The sequence below is a fragment of the Schistocerca gregaria genome, chromosome 1 (genome assembly GCF_023897955.1).
Source record: "Schistocerca gregaria isolate iqSchGreg1 chromosome 1, iqSchGreg1.2, whole genome shotgun sequence".
NCBI lineage: Eukaryota > Metazoa > Arthropoda > Insecta > Orthoptera > Acrididae > Schistocerca > Schistocerca gregaria.
The window spans coordinates 694,983,137-695,006,966 of record NC_064920.1 but is presented as its reverse complement, the minus strand read 5'-3'; the positions used below and the strand labels follow the sequence as shown (position 1 = coordinate 695,006,966).

The 23,830-nt window shown below is 44.3% G+C and overlaps 1 protein-coding gene across 6 annotated transcripts in view; it reads right to left on the bottom strand.

Annotated features, from left to right (window-relative positions):
* Positions 1-23,830, bottom strand: part of LOC126365127 (peripheral plasma membrane protein CASK-like) — a 1,978,716-nt gene that overhangs the window by 1,877,749 nt on the left and 77,137 nt on the right. The gene's annotated exons all lie outside the window — the stretch shown is intronic.

The window sequence follows — 23,830 nt, the reverse complement described above, 5'->3', positions numbered from 1 at the left end:
ATTAATGCCAGGGACACCTGTTGGGGTCTGGTACCCAAACAGACATCTGATCTTCGTCCAGACTTGGGAAGTTTACATACCTCTCCCATCACTCCTGTTTCCGTCGTTTTATAAGCTGGCGAACGCGGACACGGAACCGCTTAAAGACTATTAGTTGCTCTAGGGAAGAGTGCCGCTTATGTCGCTGTAGAGCTCACCGACGCTCTGTAATTGTCTCAGCTACTTCCGGCAACCACTAAGGGACTGTCTTTCGCCGGGGGCACCCTAAAGAAGTGAAGGCTTCCCAGTCTGCCTCGCTTAAAGTCCGTCTGGCAAGGCGTCCAGGGGCATGACGCCGGGGGAGTGACAGGAAGATGGGGAAGTGGTCACTATCACACAGGTCATCATGTGCTCTCCAGTGGATAGATGGGAGAAGGCCAGGACTGCAAACCGAGATATCAATGGCCGATTATGTGCCATGTGCCATACTGAAATGTGTGGGGCAGCTGTATTTAAGAGGCAGAGATCGAGTTGTGGCAGTAAATTTTCAACATTCCTACCTTGGCCAGTAAGCATGGCGCCACCCCACAAGGGGTTATGCGCGTAAAAATCTCCCAAAAGTAGGAAAGGTTTAGGGAGTTAATCAGTGCAGCTGATACATTCAGGGGTACTGCACCATCTGGAGCAAGATATACATATTGCAGGGAGTTATTTCCTGTGTCGTCATTCTGACAGCCACAGCTTCAAGAGGGGTTTGAAGGGACACAGGTTCACTACAGACTGCGTTAATGTCCTAAATTCAAACTCCACCTGACTATTATAGTCGCTATATGGTTGCTGTAATATCCCTTATAGCCGCGAAGGGCAGGGGTCCACATTGCTGGAAACCAGGTTTCCTGGAGGGCAATGCTGAAATCAGGTTTGCAGCTTAACAGTTGCCGTAGCTCGGCGAGGTGGTGGAAAAAACCGCCGTAGTGCCACTGGAGGATTACGTGATCGTGCGGCTAGGAAGGCAAGAAATACTCAATGAGGCAGTCTACGCCTAAGGGTCAGCTGCTGCCACTAGGTGATTACCTGTGCGATGGACATTCATCGTGTCTGATGGCCCAGGGATATCTAGGTCCTCAGCGGAAGCCAACATCTCCACCTCATCCTCAGACCAAGAGCTTGTAGGTAGTGATTGTGTGGGTGCCACTTCAGTGCCTTGGTTCTTGGGAGTATTTTTCTTTTTAGGTTTCGCTCACTGCTCCTTAGGTTTGTCCAGCTGGGAGGGCTTCACTGATTCAGTCTGAGGGACTGAGGAGGACCGTGAAGCCCTACAACCAGCTGCCTGTGGTTGCTTCAGCTTCTGGCGGGTGTCAGCTTTGCCACTGGTAGGAACCTGGGAAGGGAGTGACGCAAGAAATCCCTTCCTGGCAAGAGGAGCTGAAAAAGTCTTACGCTTCTCAAACTGAGAAATTGAGGAGGGGGGGGGGGGGGGGGGTTGCTCCTGAAGTAGGTTGTGCAGGAGCAACAAGGAACGAAGTGTCCCCCACCATCAAGGGAACAGGTGGAGTCTAACGGTTCTGTGAGACAACTGGACGTGGCAGAATGGAAGATGGTGCAACTGTTGTCATAGCGGCAGCGTAGGTTTATGTCTCATGCACAGGATGTAGCTTCTTAGCTTCTCGTATTTTCTTTTAGCCTCAGTGTAAGTGTGTCCAAGGTCTTTTATTCCAAAATTTTTCTTCTTTTCTGGAGAATCCTGCAGTTTGGCAAGCAAGGCGAATGGTGCTCTCCGCAGTTGACACAGATGGGAGGCGGGGCACATTGAGTATTGCGATGTGAAGGACGTCCAAAATCCCGACAGGTGACGCTGGAATTTCAGCGGGAAGATATATGGCCGAACTCCCAGCACTTAAAGAACCCCGGGGAGAGTGGGGGGGGGGGGGGGGGGGGGGAAGGATATTTGGCTTTACGTCACAGCGTTAGACTATTAACTTATCTTCTCGGGTAATGTGACACCCTCGAAGGCTAAAATGAAGGCACCGGTGGTAACCTGATTATCCCTCGGACTCTGCTGGACGAAATGGACGCCTTGGAGCTGTAAACTGGCGTGCATCTCATTGTCAGACTGCAATAGAAGGTCCCTATGAAATACTATATCCTGGTCCATATTTAAGCTCTTATGTGGCGTGATGGAAACATAAATATCCTCCAGCTTGTCACGGGCGCTACTAACCTGTGACTGGACAGAGGATGCTGTTTTGATTAAGATCGACCCTGACCGCATTTTGGACAAGCCCTCCACCTCCTCGAACTTGTCCTCTCAATGCTCCACAAAAAAACTGAGGTTTCATTGACATGAAAGATTCCCCATCAACTCTCATACACACGAAGTACTGAGGTGAATAAGCTTCGCTGCCATTCTTAGACAGGCGTTCCTCCCACGGTGTGTCCAGCGGAGGGGGGAGAAACGATTTGGGGTCGTAGTTCTTAGCACTGAAGTTAGACCTTGACCGCTTAGAGACTGCTGGTATTTGACCACCAGCAAGTGATGACGTACTACGCTTCATGGAGTGTTATCCGCGCTGATGCCACCCACTCCAACCATGAGCTCTCCCCACGGGCGCCACACAGCCGCAGGAAAGGCTACCTGACAGGATGGCCACTGCTTGGAGTCCCGATGCCCCATGGTGGGGGGGGGGGGGGGGGGGGGGCAGGCCTCTACTCCTTGGCATACGTGGGGAGTTAACGGCGCAGGCATCAGGAGAACGATCCCTGTGTGGTCAGGGGGCTACAACCAGCAGGGTACATGGCGGCCCCACTACAACGGACTGGCTACCGTGCTGGATATCACGCTCAAAGGAGCTAGGAAGTCCATTACCGTAAAAAGCGCAGAAAGCCATATTGCACAGAGGACCGAGGAACACGCACCCAGGAAGGTGACCTCGCTCATCAGCTGGAGAATGCGCGGAAGTGCAGGTCCCCGTCGACGAAGGATGCGAGGGGTCTCAGCGCATAACCAACAGTATGCACCATGTAAGGCGCCCTTCCCCCCATTGGTTCGCTCTTCGGGAAAATTTTGGAAACTGGAGATCAAACCCAACAGGGGACCACCACAAAGGCCAAAACGTGTGGGACTCCTTTTAGTAGCCTTTTACGACAGGCAGTAATACCTAGAGCCTTTTCTAACCCCCGGGCCCACAGGGGAGTGTTTTCCTGTGTTATGCGTAACTTTCCCATAAGGAAATTGTTAACCCTGGTGAGTTGACTATGTAGTAAGGTACCCATACTGTCGAATAGCGGACGCGAGTGCTGTCTGGATTCGACACCAGGTCATATGGAGTCAGTTCTGCTGGACCCCTTTACACACACACACACACACACACACACACACACACACACACACAAACACACAAACACACACACACACACACACACAAACACACACACACACACAAACACACACACACACACAAACACACACACAAACACACACACACACACACACACACACACACACACACACACACTCTCTCTCTCTCTACACGTATTCTCAGATCAAATATTGAGCATTGTATTTACGACATACAGTATGTTGTTCTTGGTTCACGTTGCTTCTACCTAGACTAGCACTGTCAAAAGTTAATTTTGCGAGTAATAGAAAAAACTTCTTGATCATAAAACTAAAATTAAATTTTTGGACCACTTCGTATATAGGCCGCTTACAGACTGGAACTCAGTAGTGTGTCGCTACTCTGGTTGGACAGGAGTTGAGTCCAAAGGGATGGAGTTATGTTCCTGTAGTGGTAGATAATGGTGTGTCAGTCTACTGTTTGGAAGGTCAATATACGCAGTGCAATTCTCGTAATAGTTGATATGAGTGAGAATAAGCGTTCATCAGAGTCTCTACTAAACAAAAAAGCAAAGCTGTGATTAGTTCCAAGATTGTTTTGGACAGCACGGTGCTTTACTGGGCATGGTCCTGTTGGAGGTGGTATTGAGTTGCCGTCCTCAGTATCTGAACTTATCTGAACTGACTCATCCAGCCAGTCATCGTGGGACCTACAGTTTTAGCGTGGATTCCGAACCACGGTGCAACTCTGCATTCGCACGTCAAAAAACATTTCCAGAGGTGGAAGAAGCGAAAATCGACGTCTCTAGCATCGTAGATGGGCCAAGACTGACTATAGCTGTAGGGGGCAGCCGTCGCCGATTTGAGACAGATCGTGGCAAGGTTGGCCGTGCGCGGATGATGTCGCCAGCTGTGGTCATACATTAGTGGCGTAAATAATTCGTATTTTAATTGATATTGCCAAGTGAAATACATGGTGAACCAGTTTATTATTTTAATGGCGACAAGAATTCCAGACTTACACACAGTTAGACAACGATGAGCTAAGCTTACGCAGTGCCACTTTGTCGTTGTTAGCTACTGGCGATACCAAGTAGGGCTCTGCTATCTGTCCTGCTGCGCGATATAATCGTGGATGGTCTTATGGCCGCAATTGAGTGGGTACACTGATAGGAGTGGAGAATCCCCGTCTAAGCGATATGAAACTTGCCGAACATTATTTTATTAGCCTGTCATTAAACGAGTGAAGTTCCTTGTGGCAGAATATGTAAACGAGCTTCATTCAGTATGTGTGATTAATGCTTGCATGAATGTTAAATTTCCTATGGGTTTCTGTAATTCGTAGAGAGCACGCTGGGAAGATGGTATTCTGAAAAATTGTCTCTCTTGGAGGCTCTTTCAATTATGTTGTTACGAACGTATCGCTTTGATTCTAAGTATGATACTTTTGTACGAAGGACGTTCAGTAACTAATGCAACATTTTTTCTGAAAGCAGGTTTTTTCTTCAGGATTCCTGTACACCACATTTCCCCCACTCTTCTTTTTCACTCGAAACTGGACGAGGGAAGACATGTGTTTCATTAAAGTTACCTGGCAGATTAAAACTGTGTGCCGGACTGAGACTTAACTCGGGTCCGAAGTTCGACACTCAGTCCGGCACTCAGTTTTAATCTGCCAGAAGTTTCATATCAGCGCACACTCCGCTGCAGAATGAAAAATTTCAAAATATTTCATTACTTATCGAAAGCCCCTCATATTAATCCCATCTGGTACGGGTCCTAGACTGATAAACAATGCTCAGGAATCGGCCGAACAATTGTTTTGTAAGCCACATATTGCATGGCTAAAATGTATTTCCTTAAGATACTTCCAATGAATCACTCTGGCATCTGCTTTCCGTAGAATTAGTTATTTCACTGTAGAAATCTAATCGTCCATAACGTAATCCGACAGTAACGGATCTCTGCATCGATTTATTCGCACTGCGTTACGTGTATTTCGGTTAACTTCAAGTGGCTGCAACAAACGTTGATCCTCCGCAGGTCTTCCTGCAGTTCGCTACCGTCTTCTGGCGTTGCTACCTTCGTTTTCAATGGGTAACTCCTTTGTCTGCAAATAGCCTCCTGGAGATCCGAAAGTTATCCACTAGGTAACTTGCACTGCAGCAGTAACGGCCGTGAAATACGTCTGGGGCACTCCCGGAACTGCCTTTACATCTGTATTTCTCCCGTCAAGAACAAAGTGTCGAATTCTGTCTGAAAGGAAGTCCTGAATCCCGCCACAAGCCTGGTCCGATACTCGGTAAGTTCGTATTTTAGTAAATAAAACGTGGTCAAACTCTAGGAACACGGCGTTGACCTTTCTGTCGCAAATTTCATGGAAGAACAAAGCGAGCGGGTTTCTAAAGGTCTATTTACACTATTCATGTCTACTCTTGTAAAATTTTCTTTCTTTTAAAAAAGGTCATAATGAAGGAATATAAAACATGTTCATTAATTTTAAACTTTTTCAATAATTCTACAGTTCAACATCTCTTCACAGTGTTCCTTGAAATCTATTTTAATAAAACAATATTCACCATACGTTACAAGAAATGTTTAGAGACTCCATTCCAAGCATTTTCACAGTGCGCTGTAGTTTCACCAAGCGTTCCTCCTGGCTGGTCTAGTGATTTCCGTCGTTAGCCAATTATGCTGAGTTCGGGTTTCGAATCTTGTGAATCAGCTCAGATTTTTCCTATTGTAGGGCGATCCAAAACAGGGCCAATTCAGACTTATCAGGTGAAGGATGTGTGTTTATGCAAATGAGCAACAGACTTGAGTAACAAACTACAAACAAGGTGACAATTCGAAAAGCTTGCACAACCTGGGACTAATATGACATTCGTTTATTTATCCTTCTTTTATAAACTGTACATCACATCCGAACCAAATACCTCATTTCTGACAACAAATTCCTGACGTTGTCATGAGAAGCGTGTGTTCCAACCGAGCGTTTGCAGAAAATATTTCATATTTGATGGCAAGAAACAACGTAACAAAAGGAGACAAATAAATAGGAAAGCCTGAAAATATTTGTATCCATATATTTTCCAAATGCTACGTTACTGTTCATAGGAGTACATGCAGCATAAGGCAACTGTTGTAAAATTATCTATTACGTCACTCCTCCACGTTTATTGATCTGGTACAGAATGTGATAGCATCCACCTGCGATAAGAGGCGCGATTGAAATTCAGATCCGAGTGTGAAGAGTAATCAATTATGCAATTTCACTTTCAAAACGCAATGCGTTCTGCCTTGCATACCTGATGGGTGAGAGATTTACACGACACAGCGGCTTGTACTTGTCCATGGCCAATTTGTTCCGAAAAGACGGCCCAACTAAATATTCTGCTCTTTAAACAAAAAGAACATCTGCTTGATCCTGTGTGCTGCTTATTTGTTACGCTCAGAAGCACACGTCACTCGAATTCACATGTACACATGCAGACTTACTGTAGATATGAATTGCCGTGACGTTTTCTCCATCACTTAAGTTGTATTACGAAAATATACATCCTCTTCGTGCCCCAACCCTTAGAATTCCGGCTCTAATTCAGATAGGCGTGAGAACAGGGTAAAAAAAATTCGAATATGCGTGAATACCTAACGGGGCAAATTGTTGATGTCATCGGTCCCTAGACTTACATGCCACGTAAATTAACTAACTTATTCTAACACCACACACACACACACACACACACACACACACACACACACACACACACACACAACCGAGGGAGGACTCTGATCTCCCGCGGAGGGTACGCACAGTTCGTGACATGGCGCCCTAAACCGCGCGGCCGACAACAGGCTTGATGAAGGTAAGAGAGCACTAAATGGATTCTTAAGTTACTGGCGCCGTTTTCCAATTCGCAAACAACTAAAAACTTACATACGAAACGCATTCATTTCCGTGACGCCCGTAAATCATTGTCAGCGCGATCTTTCTTAATGTTACACAAATTACTTTTGGTAACAATTTTCACGTTTGTACATATTCTTCCCTCAGCATGAGCTGAAACTTGCCTGCTTTCTGTGCGATAATTCAGTCTTTGGGGTTATTCTTTAACTCGCCTATTTACCAGAAGTGGTCGAGAGTTTTATTGAAAAAGAACGCGAATATTCCTGTATCTCTTACTTTATTGATAAGAATGTTATTTCAAATGGTTCATTTCATTCTGATGTCTTATCTTGCCGAGGAGGATCATACTTTTTTTATTTCTTGGCTTTTACACATATACATGTAACATCATTGATGAGCCAAAACATTAAGACCAAAATATTAAGACCGCACGATATGGAAAATACTTAAGTGCAGAATAGACAAATGGGGACTCATCCTATCGACGATACGGGCCGCAAATGGGGAAATCCACTGACAAAGGGCCAATTATTATCGGTTGGTGCCTGGGAAACAGCTAGGAAACGAGGAAGCTGGTCGACGTTTCACTCGGGGATCATTATCTATGGGACATGGTTGATAGACTATGAAACCACGAGTAGGCAACGATTCGTTGGACATCGACGCCTCATCACATAACGTAGAGGCCTGTACACTCCGTAAAAGAATGGTAGGCGGTGTTCGGTGGCATATCAGACGACTGAGTACAGTCATGATGTAGACGCTTGTGTTTCAGAGCACCCTATTCAGCGTTGTTGTGGAACATGAGCTCCGCAGCAGATGATCTCTACGTCTTCTCACGATGACCGAATGACATTGTCGATTACGACTGCAGTCGGCGCGAAAACAACGCCAATCCATGGGTCAACAGACACAAGGTTGACTGTCGAGTCTAGCACGCAGTCATCCTGGCGAACCGCCGCTCGGACATAATCGCGCCACTGACACAGAATCAGCATGCTTCCATGGTACGTATGGGAGTGACACCGTGGACTACGTGAACGTGGTTGCTGACCGCCTGCACCTCTTCATGCTTGACGTGTTTCCCGAGAGAAACGTGCTGAAGTGTTTTGAGGAGCACGATAGTGAACTCACGTTGCTGTGTTGACCACATCATTTGTCTGACAAACCATATGGATCACATCTGGGATGCTGATTCGCACCCAGGAACACGGGAATTGGTGACCAGTGCGTGGCGTGGACATCTACCTCTGGAAACCTACCAAGGACTTCTCTAACATACCTGTATGTACCACCGAATCTCTGCTGTATTGCGTTCCACATATAGCTAACAAGATGGTTATGCTATTTTAGCTGGTGTGTGTGTGTGTGTGTGTGTGTGTGTGTGTGTGTGTGTGTGTGTGTGTGTGTGTGTGTGTGTGTGTTCGGAATCACCTGGCCTTCATGTCCAATTCTCTTCTCTTGCTTATAAATTCTTCGCCTTTATTTTATTCTCCCTCAGTATTTAATTACAGCTTTACATATTTTCAATTTACGTTCCACTTCCCAAAACACACCACCGGAAAAAAATTAGTACATCCTTTTAGAGCCTTCCAGTTCACTTAAGATTTATTGTTGCAACGGAGCATACGGAGTACAAGAAGTGATTACATTTACAGGGCAATAGCACAAGCAGTTCTGAGCTATCAGGCTGAAACTCCCATATTAGTACGTGGTATAGCCTCCAAGGTTGGCAGTGCAAGCGCTCACTCTGGCATACAGTCGATCGTATAGATGGAGAATACTGATCTGGGATACGTTATGCCACGCCTGCTCGATATCTTCGCATAGTTATACGATATTTGTTGGTTGACGAGTCACACGAGTAACTTCCAATCACACCCCACACGTGCTCTACTGGAGACATGTCCGGGGATCGTGTTGGCCAGGGAAGTTGCTGCACGTCTTGCAGAGCACGTTGAGTTTCAGGGGCAGAGTAAGGGCGAGCTTTATCCTGTTGGGACAACACATCGCCTTCCACTTGCGAGAACGGCAAAAGAACAGCTGTAATAGCTTTCCGCACACACCGAGCGCTGACTACCGCCCCCTCCTCAAACAACAAAGGTGAAAGAGAGTTTTAGTTTATAGCCCCCTGATCATAAGGGCTGCAGTTGGTGCCAGTTTATCTTTGACTAATGCGCCCTTCGAGATAGCGCTCACCAGGTCTACGTTGTATAGGCAAACGTCCATGATTTGCGTACAAGCAGAATCTGGTTTAATCACTGAAGGCCACGGCGCACCATTCCATTTTCCAAGTGATCGTCCAACGGCAACAACCGAGCAATGCACGTCGATGCTGTAGCGCGAGTGGAAGGTGGGCCATACGTGTGCGTGCCCATAGTCCCACTGCTAATAACCGCTTCGCTATAGTTCGTGTTGACACGTCTGGACTCGCAAGCCCTCTTATCTGTGCTGTGGTAGCGGTACAATCTGCCGCTGCTGCCCTTATAATACGGCGATCCTGGCGGACCTCAGTGCTGCGCGGACGTTCACAAATTCGCCCACGGGTGTGTGAACGTTCACGTGACCACTAATACCAGCGTCGTTGCACAACGATGCAGTACGCCCAACTTGTGTTGTTCTCCAAAGTTTTTAAGTAACCGCACTCCGAACTTCCTCACCAGATATTCCGTGAATCTACAAACTCATCAACCTTAGTATGGAAGAAAGTAGTTAGCAATGACTTTTAGTATCACATTTAAGACTATTTGTTTGTATCACGACCATGTTCTCATTGTACACTCAAACTCAGCACCACAGGAAGAGTTACAGCACTTTAAAGTTGTATGTATTCAATCATTTCGAGTACGTGGTCTGTTCAAATATTTCCATAATTTTGTCTGCAAAATTTTCCTAAGCTTACCTTTTACTTATTGTGCATGATCTTCTTTGAAATATTCTCCTCCACAATTGATACACCACTCCCAACGTCATTTCCACTTACAGAAGTAATCTTGGCATGCTTCTTGCTGAATCGTGCAAAGCGCCTTCTGCGAATTTTCTTTTCTCTCGTCTGTAGCTGCAAATCTTCGTCCTTTCAACGGAGTTTTGGAAACTTAAAAAAAGTCCGCAGAAGTGAAGTCTTGAGATTGCGGAGGATGAGGTAGCACAGTGTTTTGGTTTTTTGTGCTGTAGTCAATAACCGACAGAGAGCACGCCCCGTTTTCTCCTGACGTCCCGGTAGTACCATCGATTAACACTCTGTCCCTGTGACACGAATACATGATGAACTAATTCTTCAAAGTCAAAGAAAACTATCAGCATGGCTTTGAGATCTCGCCTAACCTGGATGGTGCCATCATAACAGTAGACCACCCAAAGATTTCATGACATGATCCAACTGAAATGTTACACTGTTATGCAGTCTATTGCACAGTCCGTCTTCGGTTGGCACGCACAATTTCGTTGGCGTTCCTGACATGACAGCGTCGATAGACGTCCAAAGGCGTTCAGCGCGAATGTCATTTTTAACTTCCATCCAGCCATTTTTAAACCGTGTGAAACATTTGCACAACCTCCGAGTACGACTTAAGCACTCATCTCCGTAGACACCCTGCATCATATGGAGTGTGTCTGCAAAGGTTTTCCCGAGTTTCACGCAAAATGTAATGCAGACGCGTTGCTCCTCTAACTCTGCCATCTCTAAATTCGCAAACTGTGCGACACAACGTTCTACTCAATACTAGTGTTGCCAACAATGTGTAACTTTTTCCAATCAGATTGGGAGTAAAAAAGTCTAAGAATGCCTTAAAAGAACTACCTTCTAAATTTTTATTCAGAAGCATAGAAATGACAATTGAACGCCACTCACTCGAGATACAAACTACATAAACGTTTTTTTTTTTACTAAACTTACTTAAAACTGGATAAGAATTTCGTATTCATCATTATCGCCATCGTCCTCATGGGAAAGAGAAGCTCCAGTAGAAGTTGATGGTCGCGATTTATATGCTTCAATTGTTCTGAGACGTGACTAAGGATATAGGTAATTATGGCAGCACCGCTTCATTCTGCGAAGACCTGCACGAATCCCTAATATGGCATTTACCGTATCCCTACGCATTCGATTCCATATCTTCGTTTCGACGAGATTCATCTGGCTGAACATTCTTCCTACTTCGCCTTTGGACCAAGGAAGTACAAGCCTAGACAATGCAAATTCTGCAAGTTCTTTAAAAGGATTTTCACCGGGGGCGTCATGGTAACTGAAAACCTCACACCAGAAATCGATAGAATTGTTAATGTTATCTTTTACCACTCTACAAGCGCCTCTGAAACTGCAAGAAGAGAATTTCCTCAATACTTCAATATTATGAGGTTATCTGTGATGTAATTGTTTGACAAGTGAAGAAACAAATTTTGCACATCATTCTCTAATATTTTGTTCTTCACCTTCGGTTATTTTGTTTCTAGTTTTTGAATTTTTTTCCAAACATGTATCCAAGATACAACTTTGGATCTAAGTGATTTCTGAAATCATTGTCAAGATACTCAGATACACTGAGTATCTACTGCCGTTAAGACTTCTCCGTAACGTTGTTTACGGGCCACCGCGTAGAGTTGTGATCAAAATTCAAAACAACGCTACCTAACTGATTATTAACTCCTACAAATGTAACTTGAACGATCTGTGCAGTCCATGGCAGCAAAGCTTTCAGGACGCACGATTCGATCGACAATCATCCTAGTCCAGCCAATTTGTACGAAATATTTGTCAACAATGTACACCAACCTTCTTCGTTAATAGACCTACATGTTAGTGAAACCAGTGCTAAAATCCCTACCGTGCTTCCTATCACATACGAGCACAAGCAGAAAAACCGCGGCGGGAAACTCTACAATATGTATTTATTTTTTTTAAAAAACTAAATTTCACTGTTTTTCCCAAGTTCAGTAACGCTTATTACATTATTCATACATGAAAAATCAAGAGGGAAAGTGTGGTGTTAATGCATTGTTGCATTATTTACCATCTATGACGCTCTGGAATGTTTTCGTAGCAACTACTCGTTGGTCCCGGATCGTATCGCTCCTCGACATGATTCCATTCGCAATTTTGACCTGACGCGTACAGAATTTTAATCATAAGCTTTTGAGACAGGTATAATTTTTATTGTTACAATAAGATTCCTGCACCTCAACCTCAGCTTCACTATTTATTCCGAACAAAATTCGAAGCCAATCAACATAGTATCCTCCGACCATACATCTCATCCACTACAAATATAATATTATATACGGAGTGACCCTACGCCTTTTGCCTCAGTCCTGTAGGATTAATACTACCATTTATTCATATTCGCCTGTTTAGTTTGCTCTCGATAATCCTAAATTACATTGGAGTATTGATTGTTGTTATGGTCGTTTCGTATTAGTTGACTGAACTGAACATTTCTCAGACCTCTTGTAGGAATTCTGCAGATAGTCTAAACCGAGCATATTTGAACATGCACATACAGGCTACTAGTTATCGAACGGCACTTTGCGATAAACTGGTTTGAACATTTCCTTCGCTGTTGCTGTTCTCACTAAAACATTCCCTTTGGGCTTTATTTGAGAATGTTAGGCAGTACCGAAATCTTTGCGAGAAGTTTATTTCGAAATTTTGTAGCCAATTCCGCAGAGATTCAGCTTGGGAGAACGTAAGGGCAACTTGTCAAATATGCATTACTCTCAAGATAAAGTAACGATTTTTCGGAAATTTTAAATATGCCTTTTTACGTTAGAAACAATAAAATAATTGCTTAATTGTTATGAAAAAGCAACGTATGCCCGAAAGAGGGGAAATTTTTCTGTAATTTTAAATATTAACTTAAAGAGACAGAAATTATAGTCGTGAATGAGAATCAAGAATATTCTGGGATAAAAGTATTCAGAATCGACTTGGATAAATCCATCATGTAAATTAACAAGTAAGGAAGGGTCTGAGAGCACTCAGTGACGTTACTTCAGCTGGCTATCTCCACACAGCAACTTTAATTCTTTATTGTAAACCGAGAAGATGTCACAGCAACTATTAGTGGAAACTACATTTTTCAGCACAAAAGAAACGAACAAGTGTTTCCTGGGCGACGTGGGATCGATGTGGCGGCGCGTTATCATCTTTAAACACCGCAGAATCGTCAGGCTGTTTGAAGGCCAAATATGGGTGGAGATGGTCTCCGAGCAACTCAACATACCGTGAACCATACAAAGTCACTTCCAGAACAACTAGAGGACCCGTTTCACAGCAAGAAAATGCACCCTAACATAACAGACACCATCGCCTTGGACCACGTATTCTTGGGATGCAGGATCCATCGATTCATGTAGTCTGCGCCACACACGGTGCCTTCCATCGACGTGCTGCATTCGAAGTCGTGATTCGTCCGACCATATCACGTTACGCCGTTGTTCCATTGCCCGTCTCTGGTTATTGGCGACAAATGCAAGCCGTTGTGCCAGTCGACGTTGGGTTAACAGTGGCAACCGTGTGCGGAGCAGGCTCCCGTACCCCTGGACCTCGTGTTCCTATGGAATGTCCTCTTGTAGATGAGTCTAGCCCTTCTGTCACTATTTACAACCCATCTCGTATGTATCTGGTCACGGTCATCGAGGGTGGCTGGACGGCCGGTAGTTACGTTTTGGACTGTGACACCCTCACTGAACAATTCACAGTACACCCTGAAGCCAAATTCCTAGAACAAAGCCGAAATCTAGACACCCATCAGTCGGGCATCAAGCACCACATCCAGTTCGGATGGCGTCAACTTACGGCTGTGCTGCGAGTTACACAAATCGCTTGCACAACCACCTCTCAGAATGTCTCCTATACAACGTAGCTGGCAAAGGTTGAGTAGTTCACATAGAACACACCCGTGCTATCTACGTCCCACTATCCCCTGACATTTGCTAAGTCAGTGTACATTAAATGCTCGACTCGCAGCACATTAGTGACGCTCTTATACCGAGTAGGTGCCGAAGGGTGGAAGACATTTCGCATCTTTATTTGTGTGAAATGGAATCGACTTATCTCCAGGAATAAGCTATCTCGTATATATGACTGTAACTACTCCACAAGCCCTCCAAATATGTTATGACAATTTAAAAACGCCTTTTATAATCAATACAGGACTTTGCTCATTTCGCACGTAAGCATTAACAGAGCGTCCTTTTGAGGTGTATTGAACCAAGCGCCCTATGATTCTCTGTGGGTTGACGATGTGTTTCAATATAAATCCGACAGTTCAGTCCTCATGTCTTATATACTATCGACAGTTGCAGTTTTGCAGTTCATTTTCTGTATCAGCTTAAACAAAGATGGGGAAACTTTCTCGGAACACATAACTTTCATAATTTTTTTACTTTTCGCATCATTGTCAGCCTTATACAGCAACAAATGATCGTAATGACTTATCTGCATATTTATACTCACTAATGTTTCATAATATAAATTTATGGTGAAACCTGTCACTTTGAAATGAAGTACTGATTGCACAAAAGCGAACAGTGGAACAATGTATGATGATCCACAGCCACCTTATTGACGCATCGTCTAGGGGTGAGGCATAGTAACTTCACCTGCACAACACATTCTGCGGATATTAGTAACATCCACCGCCTGAACACTAAGAAAAGTCGTCGAACCGGCCGCTGTGACCGAGCGGTTCTAGGCTCTTCAGTCCAGAACCACGCTGCTGCTACTGTCGCAGGTTCGAATCCTGCCTCGGGCATGGATGTGTGTGACGTCTTTAGGTTATTTAGGATTAAGTAGTTCTAAGTCTAAGGGACTGATGACCTCAGAAGTTAAGTCCCATAGTGCTCAGAGCCATTTGAAAAGTCGTCGGCTACTAAGAAGATAGCACCATGTGGAGTACTTTCGCAATTATGTGATTGGCTCGTAGAGCATTCGACTAAGATAATTCAGTATGTTACAGTGGACGACCAGTTTTTCACAGAAGCAAAAGTAACATCGGTTGAGCCCCCAAAGAAGATAGATAGGGTCGGCAATACTGCAGAACTCATTGAACGATCGTAAGGTACAGCAGAAAGATTTGAACAAAATTTCTCCTTGGTGCAATAAATGGAAAGGTCCATTTAAGTGCAGATAAATATAATGCGAACTCCGTAGTATCTGATTACAAGATTAGTGGTGATCATCTTTAACATGTCACGTCGTTTAACTAGTAAGCGATAGTATTAAAAAGCGATATGAAATAGGAAGTCCATATAAAATCAGTGTTAGGGAAAGCGAATGGAATACTTGGACTTGTTAGACAGGTTCTGGCAAACTGCGGCACACCTGCGAAACTAGTAGCAAGCGTTGAGCAGAAGAAAAGTATCAACCGAATGTCCAATGTGTCTACGACGAATAGTGTATCACTCGCAGACGTGGTCCAGGAATACTGATCGTAAAAAGATACTAACGGACAGAAACCGGAAACGAATGCCTGCATTGTTAATGGCAATCCGTTTCAGTCAGTCAGTAAATGCCGCTGTCAGTGGATTCGGATCGATCTTAACAAAACTCAATGCGAAGGGAACTGTCCTCATTTTGTTTTTCCGAACATTTGGTGTTGGGTGCCTCGTAAAAGATATCGCCTCACCGCAGCACATTAAGCTACAGGTTTTCGGTGGGCCGGACAACACAAAAACTTTATAGTAACTGACTGCAAGTGTGAAGCATTATCCAAAGAATCGCGATTTTGTCTGTTTTCAGATGATGTAATACATCGAATGGGCCAAAGGTCCAATAAAACATTTAACCCTCTGTGCACTTCAGGCCAGAAAAGGACCAGCGATATTTGTGGGTGTTTTTCGTATTACGACTTTAGCCCATTCGTTAAGGTCACCGTAAATATTACGCATGATGTTTATTTCAACATTTTAGGAGCAGCTCAAGTGTTGTCTTTTGTTCTACGTTTCCATGCTGAGTACAGTATGAACACTCCCGTCTTTCCAAGATGGCAACTGTTCGAAGGGTTGCACACACGCATTCCTGGTGAGACGAACACGCAGGCGCCCTATCTCATCTCTTCTAGTCCGCTAAGTCACCCTTACTTAATCCAATAGGATATGTCTGAGCCCATTTAGAACAGCGGATGAAACGAAGCAGTCAAAATCACCGCCATGTGTTATCTTTAGGGGCTCTAATCATACCTGAAAGAACTTTGAGACTGTCTTCTTCGACCATCTGATGTCATTTCACAGCCTTATGCGGTGTTACAGTGAAGGTATTAACGTGATGTGTCCGACGGGAGACGTGCGTGTGCAAAACGAATACGTCCACGTTTGTTATTAAATATATGCGGCTGTCGTGTTCAGCAACTTGTAAATATAGAGCAATTAATCATACAAGCTAAGAAATTGTATATAGATAGCCCGTGAAGTGACTCGTTTCACTTAATTCCGGTAGCAACTGTGCAAATGATACATGGAACTAACTACAAAATAGTTACGACTGTTACTACACACGCAATCCGTACGGCAACTGACATTTTGATCGGTACTAAAGTTTGTTGAACACACTGATCGGCGCAGATGCTTCAGAGCGGATAAGAGCAACTACGACGCAGCGTCGTAAAGAGGAACACAAATGAACAGAAAAGTTGTGTTTTGTTCTGTCCGGAAGAAATAAAGCGGGAGCAGCTGAACACACATCATAATGCTTCTGCGAGGAAGCATCTTAAACGTTTCAGTTTTCACGATGAATCAATACTCTTTTTCCGTTTATACTTCTGCTCTTTCATAGTACATCGTTCATTTTCGCCTTTCTCATCTGGTCATCACCTTTTACATCGCCGCTGCCGCCGCCGCCGCTATGTTTTAATCGGTTCACACTTCCTCTCACTGGACCAACTGTTTAACGAGGACTTTCCGTGAGTCAGCCAAAGCTTTTCCGTTTTGCTCGTAGCTGCCTCCCCACTGTCAACTTACTTGTCCTTTTGCGTCTACTGCTTTCGGCCCGTCGAAACAGTAGAAACCCGGCCGCGGCGCGGTGCACTTTCACTCTGGCTACGGGATCAAGGACCTCCGTGTCGCTGGCCGGCATTTCGGCGGACCCGCTCGCCCGGGTGTGGCGTCAAAACAGACCGCACAACCGCTCGCCGCCAAACAACTTCCACCATCCAATAGATCCAGCATTCGCATTTTCACCCACGTTCGCCTGGATTTTTTTTTTAAACTTGCTGAATGTACTGAGGTAGCGTTCTCGCTTCCCACGCCCGGGTTCCGCGTCCGATTCCCGGCGGGGTCAGAGATTTTCTGTGCCTCGTGATGGCTGGGTGTTGTGTGATGTCCTTAGGTTAGTTAGGTTTAAGTAGTTCTAAGTTCTAGGGGACTGATGACCACAGATGTTAAGTCCCATAGTGCTCAGAGCCATTTGAACCATTTTTTTGCTGAATGTACAGATTGTGAAACACCAAAGATACGCTAAAACCCTATCTCAATTTCTTCTCAGCAAATGCTTCCCTACCATGCATGCCAACACTTCTAAATGCAGTCCCGTTTGTGAAGAAGCTGAAGGTAACTTTTCGTCCCCCCCCCTTTTTTATCGCCGCTAGCTTCAGAGTTTCGAGAAGTATTTTAGTAAAATCAAAAGATTTTGCTAAATTTACGAATGCTATAAACGTCTGCAGTAGAGACTAGCGCGAGAATCTAGGAAAATATGCGTATCAACACGTCTACTTGAATTCAGACCTTCCCACGAATATATGCATGCTGATTTTTTTTAAATTGATCTGTGGCTCTGAAGTATCAACGATAAAGTGGAGTAATGTGCCTGTCTTTGAGATATTGTTACTGGTTCCCACAAAACTATATGACCACTGGGAATGTACAAAATGAGATATTTCTTGCATCAAAAGAATCATATACACAAACATCACAACATGGTACTCTGAACTGAAGTCCATTGGCATGATATCCGGTGACATGAAGTGTCTCTCAGGTGCCTCTCGACAACCATCTGATGAAACCACTCTAATCTGGCGTAGTGCCGCCGTGGTAACAAACGCGACTCGCGTTCGTAGGAGTGTGCTGCAAGTCCCTGTTCCGCAGTTGCCGGGATGGACGATTCCTTCGAAATGAAAACGGAGAATATTCTTCCTCATTATCTGGTCTTGTGCTCCGTCTCTAATGACTCCGTCGCCGACGGAGCGTTGAACTCCATTATTCTTTTCGGTTTTTTATCATCAGCACCATTCTGTGTATGACTGTATGGGGAAGCCTTGTAGTAGTCACAGCCAGAGTTTCGCAACTGTATGAACACATACTGTTTTGAGAAGTTACCTTTGCCCACTGTAAGGCAATGACACAGGTTGTCCACAAATTCATAGTAAATCCCAATATGGATGGCCGGATGTTGTCCGTTTCAATCTACTGAAAGTTCAGCGCCTCAGAGATTGCTTTATGTCCCTCCGTCCGTTTATTTATTTACAGCTACACATGAACCAGTATTAGGTGTTATTCAGTCAGTACATCACTGAGCACCACCATTTTAGCTGCTACTGACAGCAGATGTGCACAGAGTCTATTGCTTTGACTGATAATTTATAAAAATGACAGGTACACTACTACTGTGTCTCACTACTGAGCTGTATTTTCTACGAGTCAACGCCCCTGTCACGGAATCTAGAGTATGTCTGTTGTCATGAGAAACATCTGCAAAACATACAATCCACCTGCCGTGCAGAGCATACCGGATGGAACACGCATTACGCAAATCAGTTACTCCAGTTGGTGTTATATTCACAAACAGAGCGAGGACGAAATTGGCGTGTACTTGCGTAGGCAACCTAGCCCCTGTTACACGAAAAATACCTTACGCGACAAGGAAAGCTGAATACATATATGACGTGGCTGTACGACCCTGTCCGGCCGGACGCGTAAGTATATCCTCTCGACCGCTAGCCGCGTGGAATCTTCGATGGCGTCGAGTACTGCCCTCCTGAGTATTTCATGTTAGCTTTACTGTCTTAAAAGGAACGCACTGAGTGGTATGTCGCAAAAGGCCAATGATGTTTACAGCATTCGACGCCCAACATACTGTCCATCACGCAACCACAAGACTGGCTATTGATGGCTACAAGTGTCGGGACTTGTATCAAATGGTGAGCACAGCACGAAGTTACGGAGCTTAGTTTAACCGCGCAGTCGACGAGTAAATCATAACAGTGCTACAACGCTAGTGGTGTTGATACAAAGCAGAGCAAGGGCAACGATAAACAAAGCAAACGTTGCGTTGTATCTACAACAACAGTTGGTAAAGTTTACATTTTGTCAGTAAGCAACCAGAGAAATTTCGCAGAGTGAGAAAGAAGTGGCAGATGAAACATTAGCGTTTCTGCAAGATGAGTCAGCGGAACGTGTGGTGTCGAATACGCTCGAAAAAATGGTTCAAATGGCTCTGAGCACTATGGGACTTAACATCTGAGGTCATCAGTCCCCTAGAACTTAGAACTACTTAAACCTAAGTAACCGAAGGACAGCACACAGCACCCAGTCATCACGAGGCAGAGAAAATCCCTGACCCTGGCTGGGAATCGAACCCGGGAACCCGGGCGTGGGAAGCGAAAACGCCACCGCACGACCACGAGCTGCGGACGTATACGGTCGACTGTGCGGAAAATGTACTCTGGGAGTACAGCGATGACGGTATGTGCCTAACAAGTGAAAGAGGTATCGAGCCATGTAGTTAGTTAATCATCATTTTAGACACGGAGCCAAAAATCCCGTCTCCAGGATCAAGGATAATAATTAAGTACATGGAAGATCATCCACAGCATCGAAAAATAACGCAGTTATGATCACCCTTCGATTAAGTCAGCAGCAATATGACCGTGCAGTGCTTAAGAAAAACTACGGATATTTAAGGGAGTACGAGGTGCACTTGTTACAAAAACATGTCCGCTTGTTTCGAGGATCTCGACAATATCAGGATATGCATGATAGTAACCACCTGCATTATGCACATCAAAATACAAGCGATATAGATTAGAGAGATTTCTGGGGAAATAATGGATGGTTGCATAACCTCCAACAGTGCTGCAGAACTCAAAGACTTAAGATAAGGGAATTTCAAACACTTGACGATGCACAGCAAACTGAGGAATAGGACCGAAAATTTGTAGCTAAAATAAACTTATCCCATCGTTCAGTGAAGAATTTGTTTTCAACAGTGACCAATTGTAATTTGAAGAGGAAATGCATAGAAGGAACCCTGCAAATTAGAGATAGATAGTTGAATCAAGATCAACATTAATGCCTTAATGCACTGGTATTAAATTATGCCGACTATTAACCTGGATGGCAAATTGCCTGGGAAGTTTTTATTGTGCTGCGAGAAGTTGGAGGTGCTCTTCCCCCTCGATTCTTTCTCGTGCGCGTGATCTTTCAAGGGCAATAGGGGATATTTACGTCACAGCAAGCAAAAGTGGGAAGATGGGCGTAAGAGAACTACAGCTATGGTATGAGAACTGCTTTTAGCCAATAGCTGGCGAAAGTAACTTGCTTTTGCATACTCCTTCAGAGCATATTCCTGTAGAGCAAACTATCCCTCCGTTGAAGTGTGTGACATTTCAATCCATACCACTTGGAACCACTGGACAAATTCGGCCTCTGGATATTTGTTTTTCCTTGCCTGTAAAACTTATTGTGGCACTATCTGCAGCTATGCTTAAATTAAAGAATAGCCCGTTTCACGACAAGTTTCACGACGGACTGTTTCGCATTCGGTTGCATGCAATCACATTCCATCAGTTCTCTTCACCCCGTTATACCAAAATGATAGAGTATGCCTTGTGTAAGGGTGGATGTCTAGATCATGCACAGTTCGTGACTCTCAGAAAGTTCTCCTTTGATCTTGATGGTACGACCCTTTCTGATCACTGTGGCGCAAAATTTGATTTGTTGTTTATGGTGCAAGTTCATGGTTTGTTCTGAACATTTCTTGAATATCGGCGATGCCGATTTTGTGCAGTGTAATACATATATCCCATATAAGATTGATCCGTACACCTCCCGGACACTCATTTTTCCATCGTCCTGATGGTGCATGGTGAGTCATTAGTAGTTAATAGTTTTCCCGTCTTAGTTGTTATCACAACACTTTTAAATGAGCCATACTAAAGACTGAACTTGCGGCCTCGCACTGCAGTTGTTCCGTGTTAGAAACCCATCGAAATCTAGCAGCGACAATATGAACGATAACAGCGGTCCCACACGCCACAGTCCTTACGCTGTATAATTCTGACACTTACCGATAAACGCTGCTGTTTCTTACACGAGGCATAACCAGATCTCACGAATAAAAACCATTCAAATGTGATTTCTGAATTACGAAACTCATTGTGTAGTCTCTTTACACACAAAATGTAGATCGCATTACTATTACCTTCTTTGAGCATGTGTGCGACATGGTATTCATTTGCACATCCAAGAATATACTACACTTTACGCCAGATTGACCCTTGCTGAAACGCCACTTGCATGCTGCTGCAACCTTAATAGTTAGAAGGGTATGTAGACAGCGTATGCTACTTGTAGGTTTACGTTATCTGCTCACACAGGAGCATGCGAATGACTCTTATAGAAAAGATCTTGACATAATGGCAAGGCAATCTTAACAGTTTGCATCGGCGTCAAAGTATTACTATTTTTTTTAACTGTTGTTACATTCGTTTGTATTTTGCTCTTTTGAGGGCTGTAGCCACTTAAAGAAAAAATTACATTCTTCTTACTTCTCTTTAAAGATTGATAGTTGTTAGCCACCATCTGGTTATCCAACACGTTGTTCCATTACCGATGTATCAAAAACTACACACCAACAGTAAGGAACTAGGCCTCAAAGAACAGTAAGAGCTCATAATTACTATAGCATTTCCTTAGGCACAGTCTTGGGAATTAGTTACGGGTGTAGAGGGTTTGAGCAGAGGGAACGGTAAACAGACGGTAGTGGCGCAAGGGCCGCTTTGCCGCCATTTTTCATGCAGCGGCGCCCATGACGAGCTACTCAGCCGCTGCGACAAAAGGGGTGCGCGTGTACAGGGGCGGGGGCTGGCGCCCCGGGGGAAATCTGTGCCGATCTTTACTCGCCGCCTTGTTCCAACACGGCCTCCGTTTCATTTCAGCGGCACACAGCCACAGCCAGTCTGAAGCCGGGGCCACCGCGGCAGCAGGGAACAAGGCGCTCGCTTCACTCTGCAGAGCCGCTTACGACGCAATATGGTTTTGCCTGGCTTGTCCATTAACATTGTCAACTATGCACAGGGTACGTATCTCAGGAGAGAGATGGGTGAAAACTTAATAACTGTTTTTTGTCAGTATTCACGTCAGTGAAGCCAGGATTTTGGTTGAAAAGTGAAAAACGCTATTTGGTGATGAACCATGTATTCCTCTAAATGCTGTTATTTACTCAGCAACGTGTAGTATCAGCGCCACCCGGAAACATATCATTCCGAGCGACGTGGCGCAGTGATTAGCACTACCGACACTGCACTCGCCTTCTCCAGGAAATCCGTCCGGAGTTGCCGTTGTTTCCCTATTTAGCTTACAGCAAACGCCGCGGCCTTTCCTTTCAAGATAATACTGCCCATTTTCTTTCGCATCCTTCCCTCGTTTCAGACTTTTACATAACTAAGAATGTCGATTATTTCGTCCGTAATGGACGACCTTATGATGGCTGCGTTTTGTTTTCTTTATTTTAATGACGTCGCAGTAGATGAAAAGATAAATCTTAACTACGTTCGTGGAAAAGAGAATGAACCTCTTCACTGTGCGTCTTCTCATTAACAGGAAAGAAATGGTTGTACAGCAACAGGAAAACGCGCACAACTTCAGCAGGATATGATGTCTCAGTCACGTGTATAAGCGATCAGTTCTGTAACAGGACACAGAAGCAAGCGTTTTTATATGGTACGAGTTCCTTTTTAGCATTACTTAGTGATTTATTTAATTCTTCAAGTATTCTATTTTTTCTTCTGTTACGTTTATCCTCTTGTTTTTAAGTTACACAGGATACAGATTTTGTGTATTTATTGTAGCACTGCTTAGATGTAAAAGTAAAAGCAATATTCGTGGAAAACCTTCCATATAAAACATGTACGAATCATGCCTCCCTCCCCCCTCCAGTTTTAGGCATTGAAAAGAGCAGGTTTGTGGGCAGCAAGTTAATCTTTCTATGTTGTGACCTCCTGGCACTCAGTCTTTCACCGGTAGCTGTTGACACTGCTGACCATTAATCTGGAAGCCCTATCAGTGATTTATGGGCTAGCTCGGCTAAGGAGAATCGAGGTAATGGCGGTAAACAATAGGATGATGTAAACATCCCTACAAAGAAAAACTAATAGCCTATCATTCTGATCTCTTATACGCTCCGTCACATGTACAACCACCGAAGATAAAAAATAAATCTTTTGTTATAGCTTCGATCAAACAATCTGAGTATGCACAGACGCTGATTGTCCAGGACGTTTAAAGCTGAACTATGTAATGGTAAAGCGATTCCATTGTATTCTAGGTGTTGGTGTCGTGGTGATCGGATGTTTTCGAGCAGCCAGTGAATCGCTGACGATAAATTGTTCAAATGGCTC